This window comes from Clarias gariepinus, chromosome 16 (assembly GCF_024256425.1).
Source record: "Clarias gariepinus isolate MV-2021 ecotype Netherlands chromosome 16, CGAR_prim_01v2, whole genome shotgun sequence".
Classification (NCBI taxonomy): Eukaryota; Metazoa; Chordata; class Actinopteri; order Siluriformes; family Clariidae; genus Clarias; species Clarias gariepinus.
The window spans coordinates 28,994,756-29,002,021 of NC_071115.1; positions in this window are offsets into that span (position 1 = coordinate 28,994,756).

A 7,266-nucleotide genomic window follows, 5' to 3' on the forward strand; every position below is an offset into this window, starting at 1 on the left:
GCGCTGATTGGTTGGTAAAGGAAACTGGGTCGTAAGGAGGGCAACCAACCACCAATCGCGCTCATGATGCTGGGTTTGGCACAATACAGGTATGAAAAACGAAAAGTACGCACGCGCTACGTTCCTACGGGAGCCGAAGTAGGACCAATTATTTTCTTACTTTTTTTTTTTTTTACGGAGACCCCGTGTTTATAAACAAACAAATAAATAAAATATTATTATTTGAATTACACTAATTATAATTATGCCATAATTATTATTATTATTATTTTTTTATATAAATTAAAAATACATAAAACGTTTGAATCGAAAAGTTACCGTTTAAGACCATTCAATGTAAGACAATTTAAAGTCCCCAGGAGGTGGCCAACGCATTTATCCCTGTGAATCATCACCAACAAAACATGCACATCAAAAACTTTTAATTGCCAATGCATGCCACTCCATGTTCCTAAGAACACTCCAAGGAAAATATATTATTGTTAATTGCTGGAGATTTTAATATTCATTTTGAAAACCCAGAAGACCCTCTGAGAACTGCATTTATGTCTATACTGGACTCGGTAGGAGTAAATCAGTGTGTAGTAGGACCCACTCATAAAGCAGGTCACACTTTAGATTTAATAATATTATTTGGATTAAGTATAAAAAATTTATTCACAATACCACTATCTGAAGTTATCTCAGATCACTATCTTGTCTCAATTCAAGTGTGTCACAATAATAATGTACACACAGCGCCGCGCTACCGTATAAAACGTACATTCACATCAACTACCAAACAGAGTTTTATCAGTAATCTCCCAGAGTTCCCAACTACGATTAGATCACCGTCTGACCCCACAGAACTCGATCAGGCGACTGAATATTTAGAGTCGACATTTCGCTATACCCTAGATAATGTAGCTCCAGTCAAGAGAAAAATTATTAGAGATAAAAAACTTGCTCCCTGGTATAACGATCACACGCGCACTTTAAAACAGACCGCTCGGAAATTAGAACGTAAATGGCGTCAAACTAAATTACTAGTATTTCAAATAGCATGGAAGGAGAGCATCCTGAACTATAGAAAAGCTCTTAGTGTAGCTAGATCAACATATCTCTCCACTCTTATAGAAAATAACAAAAATAATCCTAGATTCTTATTTAATGCTGTAGCCAAATTAACCAGAAATAAGACCACTGCAGAAATCTCCACAACAACATCATGCAATAGTGAGGACTTCATGAACTTTTTTAATAATAAAATTGTAAATATTAGGCATAAAATTGAGGTTTTGAAACCGAACAATGTAATTGATGCAGATGTTAATCTAGCCATGTCAGACCAGAACCTAGAATACTTTACTCCCCTTGAAGAGAATGAACTAATTTCACTCATCTCTTCTTCAAATTCATCAACCTGTATATTAGATCCTGTACCGACACATTTTCTTAAACAGATAGTACCAGCAATAATAGAACCCCTGTTGAGAATAATTAATTCTTCACTCAGCATTGGATATGTTCCAAAATCTTTTAAATTAGCAGTTATCAAACCAATAATTAAGAAACCTGACCTCGACCCCTGTCAGCTGTCCAGTTACAGACCAATATCAAACCTCCCCTTTATCTCTAAGATCCTGGAAAAAATAGTAGCGGAGCAGCTATGCTCATATATACATAGAAATGGCATACATGAACTGTATCAGTCAGGATTTAGGCCTCATCACAGTACAGAGACAGCGCTCGTTAAAGTAGTAAATGACATTCTATTGGCCTCTGATCAGGGTTGTGTAACTATGCTTGTATTACTTGACCTCAGTGCAGCTTTTGACACTGTTGATCACGCTATTCTTCTTCACAGATTAGAAAATGTAGTGGGAATTAAGGGTACAGCCCTCTCCTGGCTCAGATCCTATCTGACCCATCATTATCAGTATGTAGACTTAAATGGTGATTATTCTGCATGTTCTCTAGTGGAGTTTGGCGTTCCGCAGGGTTCAGTTTTAGGTTCACTGCTTTTTTCCCTTTACATGCTTCCTCTGGGCAACATAATCCGTAAGCATGGTATTAGTTTTCATTGTTATGCTGACGATACACAGTTATATGTCTCAGCAAAACCTGATGAGAAAAAACAGCTTACTAAAATTGAGCAATGTGTGCAGGACATAAGAAATTGGATGCTAATTAACTTCCTTCTGCTAAATCCGGATAAGACAGAAGTTCTAGTCATAGGACCGCATACAGCTAGGAGTAAAATTTTAGATCACACCGTAACTTTAGATGGCCTTTCTGTTCCATCAAATGCAACAGTGAAAGACCTTGGTGTGATTATTGATTCCAGCCTTTCATTTGAAGCACATGTAGATAATATTACCAGGATAGCATTCTTTCACCTCAGAAATATTGCCAGAATAAGAAATTTATTGTCGCCAAACGACGCAGAAAAACTAGTTCATGCTTTTATCACCTCTAGGTTGGACTATTGTAATGCCTTACTGTCTGGTTGTTCAGCTAGATGCATAAATAAGCTTCAGCTAGTCCAGAATGCAGCAGCGAGAGTCCTCACCAGAACCAGAAGATATGAGCACATCACCCCTATCTTATCTTTACTCCATTGGCTCCCTGTGAAATTTCGCATTGATTTTAAAATACTACTCTTGACATATAAAGCATTAAATGGTCTCGCGCCGCAGTACCTGAGCGAAATGCTAGTGTCTTACGATCCGCCACGCCTACTTCGATCAAAGGATGCAGGCTGCTTGTCAGTACCGCGTATTATGAAAAATACAGCTGGGGGCAGAGCTTTTTCTTATAAAGCCCCAAAGTTATGGAATAGTCTTCCAAATAGTGTTCGGGACTCAGACACAGTCTCAGTGTTTAAGTCCAGGCTAAAAACCTATTTATTTAGCCGAGCATTTTTATAAATAGATTTGCCATAGGTAAAGGAGCAGATCTGGGGGACTCATGGACGTAGAGTATTATGGTGAACTGGTATGTTTGGATGCTGTCTTCCTCACTCTCATTGATCACTCAGGTTTGCTGACGGTGAGGTGATTGTTTGCTTTACATGTCAGGAAGCCCTCATGTTTGTGTTTCCTTCTGGCTCTCCCTTTTAGTTATGCTGTCATAGTTAGTCCTGCCGGAGTCTCTGCTTGCACTCTACAGTTAATATACATTCACATTATACATTGTGTGACTGTGACCATACCTAACTGCCATCTCTCCTCTTCTTCTCTTTCCCCCCCTCTTTCTTTTTCCTTTCTCCTCCTGTCCCCCCCTTTCACTCTTTCTCTCTCTCTCTGTCGAGCTACACATGTCGTTCCTGAGCTGCCAGTGATCCAGACTCCCTCTGCCCTCCGGACCTGTCTGACCCATCCTGGTGCCCCGCTTCTGGCTGAAGATCTCGTCCACCTAGAAAATGGTTCTGGCCTTGACTGGTGTTGGCAACTGTTTCTCTGGGGACTTGACAGTTCGATAGTTCATGACTGGAACTTCTTACAAGTCTACCTGGGTCTTCAATAACTACCTGGACTCCATATTAACATCAATTAACATCAGCTATTATAGCTGAACTGCCTCCCACCCTACACACTGTATAAATGCAGATCATTTACTGCTTTCTGTTTCACCCAAATGAGGATGGGTTCCCTGTTGAGTCTGGTTCCTCTCAAGGTTTCTTCCTATTACCATCTCAGGGAGTTTTTCCTTTCCACTGTTGCCCTCGGCTTGCTCACCAGGGACAAACTGACCATTTTGATTCATACAAATTCACATTTCAGACAAACTTAAATAATTCTTTTGACTATGTAAAGCTGCTTTGCGGCAATGAAAATTGCTAAAAGCGCTATACAAATAAAATTGAATTGAATTGAATTGAATTGAATTATTTTTAAATGAATTATTATTATTTTCTTACACATGCTTCCCTTAAACCAAGGGCAGCTTATACACTAAATTACCAAAGAGAATTTAAATCACAAATGAACAAAATTCTTAGAACATAAATTCTTTTGAAGAAAATTGAAACTAATTAACAAAACTTAAATTTAAGAGACAGCAGAAAAAAAACATACATTTTTAAGTACACAAATTTAAATTATTTGACACACTATAAGAGGGTCCTGAATTAAAATTTAATGACGTCCAGTTGATAAAAGTTTCTTCGCGCTGAGCTGTGAATATCACAAATATCACATCATTTAAATATCATCAGGTGTCATGGCATCTGCTGTTGCTAAGTAACCATGAGCAGTGCGGCCCAGTTGCTTAACTGTCGTCCTGGACCGCACTGATTAAAATGGATTTAAACATTCTTTCGGCTGTTTCCATTAAAGGATCTCCACGGTAGGTCATCCGATCTGCACACAACTAGACACAGGTTTTAGGCCAAATGTCCTCCTGATGCAACCAGGAATAAAAACTATTTGCTTGAGTGATTCCCGTCCTTAAAGCACAAAGAAAAAACTGCTTATCCAGAAAGACAAAAAGGGTGAAGCTGATTGGTTGGTTCTTGTCACATGACCTATGGTGCACTTGCAGCATTCTGATTGTGATCTAAAGTTGGGATGTTTTATCTTGCTGTGGCAGAGATACATACGTTACACACGGAAGCTTTGAAGCGTGTATCCAGCAGAAGAAGGAGTGTCCAAATAGCACCTAGCATTTTTGTTCTCACTCACTCACTTATCATTACCGCTTAATCCTGTATTCAGGGTCGCAGGAACCTGGAGCCTATCCCAGGAGACAGGTCATGAGGCGGGGTACACCCTGGTCAGGGTGCCAATCCATGGCAGGGCACACAGACACACACACTACGGGCAATTTGAAAACACCAATTAACCTAACCTACATGTCTTTGGACTGTGGGAGAAAACCGGAGTACTCACACACACTACGGGCAATTTGAGAATACCAATTAACCTAACCTACATGTCTTTGGACTGTGGGAGAAAACCGGAGTACCCAGAGGAAACCCGAAGTATGCATGTTCTCCCCGAGAACATGCATCCCCTATGCACCCTAAGATGGGAATCAAGCCTGGTCGGGAATCGAACCCGGACTCTGGATGTGCAAGGCAACAGTGCTAACCACTACACCACCGTGCCGCCAGGATATATATATATATATATATATATTTTTGCATGTCACAATGAACTTTACATTTACTTCTTACATAATATACAAAAATTAAAAATGCACACGTAACTTGTTTTTGTCTCAATTTATCTCATTACGGTTTCTAGTTTTTTTTTCAGCTCTATTTTCTTTTCCTCTATTATTCATTTCCTTTATTGTGTACTGAATCCTTAACACTGACTGGTGGATTTATATATTCTGTTTAAATATTCCAAACAGTGGCTCGTTAGTTATATTTATGTACGTGTTTATAATGAAGAAATAACTTAATAAATTTTCAAACAAGACACACACACCTAACACGACTGTCAACGATAAATGCAACATTATAGTAGCCTACTTGCAGCTGCATGTCCATATTAACTGTGCTGCTTGCCATGTGTAAGATCTAGTGGTTACACAAAATCTGTCCACTAGATGGCAGTACAATCAGCCCTTGTATGACGCTTCATGAAACAAAGCCTGGTGTGTGTCTGTCTGTCTGTGTGCCTGTCTGTGTGTGATGTTTGTGTGTCTGTGTCTGTCTGTGTCTGTCTGTGTGTGTGTGTGTGATGGATTGGCACCCTGTCCCGGGTTACCCCGTCTCATGCCCAAATTCAATTGTGCTAGGCCACCTGCGACAGGATAAGCGGTGTTGAAAATTAATGCATGAATTATAACCTGAACTGCACTTACATTTTGCTTTGCTTACAATGGGTTCTAAATTATTAGCACCCCTAGTATTAATGTTGCATGAAAACATGGCTAAAAACTATTACCTTACTGAGGCTCAGCTAATAATGTTTGAAGAAACCCATTTAAGTGTCTTACAGTCATCAGAATTTTCTGGTCATGTTCTTGTTGCATTTCCATGTACTGTATATAGTCATCTCTTTTTACTAAGCATGCTACATACAGATAACTAAGAGGGGAAAAAACACACTAAGAAATAAACAGATGCATACTGTGTGACAAGTGGATATACTTTATATCCATATATAATATATGGATATTATATATATATATATATATATATATAGTATATATATATATATATATATATATATATATATATATATATATATATATATAAGTTTTCTATAACGGTGGCTTTCTAACCCGAAAAACTCCAGATAAGGAAAATATTATACAATCATTTTTGCCTGTTCTCATTAAGAGGGCCAATAATTCTGAAGCTGACTGTTATTCCTTATGAATTTTTTATGGAAATCAAACACGACACTTGTTCTTTTTTTTTTTTCAAAACTCATGTTTTAATCTTTCTGAACGAAAGATTTTCACAGTATCAAAAGTGAATAATTAAAAAACGAAGAAAAACAAAACAAAAACAAAAATAAAGCAAAAACAAAAAAAAGGCCAACATACACTTGGCCTTTAATGGTATAGTATAAATCTACATTCCAAACGTTTAAAATAATGTCTCCTAGTTCAGTATAACCTGGATAGCGTCAGAGATGTAGAAGAGGAAAATGACAGCACGAACAGATTTAAAAATCTATCGCGGTTTTCATCTCGACCCTTCAGAGCGGAGCGAAGGAAGTGACGGTGCGACGTCTATCTTATTCCCAGGTCCCAACAGAATCGTTTAGTTAAGGTTTGTCTACTCAAGGTATGGAGGTGGCGACGCATACACGTGCAGAGTGATAATCAGGCTTAATGTCATAAGTGTTGTACCATGGCTCTGAAGATCATTAACAGGAAGAAGAAGAGAAAAGAAAAGAAAAAAAATAATAACAGGTCCTCGATATCAATCATGATGTAGAAAACAGCAGAACAGGAAGGTGTGTTTTTTTTTTTCCATCTGAACTCGATCTAAGCCAAACTACAACAAGAAGCGACTACAGGGGGCGGGGCAACTACAGACCAGGATTCTCAGGAGCACAAAGTAACAAGACTGAAATCAGAGAACTCTTCTAACGGTCATCTGGAACTCGACTGTCAGTTTGGAGCGGCATGCAAGGGAAGTCTTGGCGAGCTTTTCCCTTATTTTGGAGGATGAAAGTGTTAGACACAGGTTATAGATACAACATTGCTCTATATATATTAGTGTTCTTTTTTTTTTTCAGAAATTATGCTCACAGGCCCAAATATGTTTCACATGGTCCCACACTGTAACCTTTTTTAAATACTTAAATATTCCCAGGC